A 303-nucleotide genomic window follows, 5' to 3' on the forward strand; every position below is an offset into this window, starting at 1 on the left:
AAGACGACAAATTCTCTCAGCATTGGGTTGGGAGTCAGGAGGGGAAGGAAGAAGGAAAGGGAAAGAGAGAGTCCTTAGATCCATGGTGGAAACATGACCCACTACCCCTTGATTGAGCACCCATGACAAGGTCTCTGTGACAGGGAAGCCCCAGCTGAAGGATCCTGCCTCTGTGAGCACGAATGCCCCAGGGCTGCGCTGTGAGCCCCCAGGGCAGAGCCCTAGTGCTGGCTCTCTGATCATCTCGACTTGGCTGCAGGTTGGTTGTGACTGAAAGGAGACCAGTGTGAATGAACCAGGAGG

This window comes from Cervus canadensis, chromosome 7 (genome assembly GCF_019320065.1).
Source record: "Cervus canadensis isolate Bull #8, Minnesota chromosome 7, ASM1932006v1, whole genome shotgun sequence".
NCBI classification, from domain to species: Eukaryota; Metazoa; Chordata; class Mammalia; order Artiodactyla; family Cervidae; genus Cervus; species Cervus canadensis.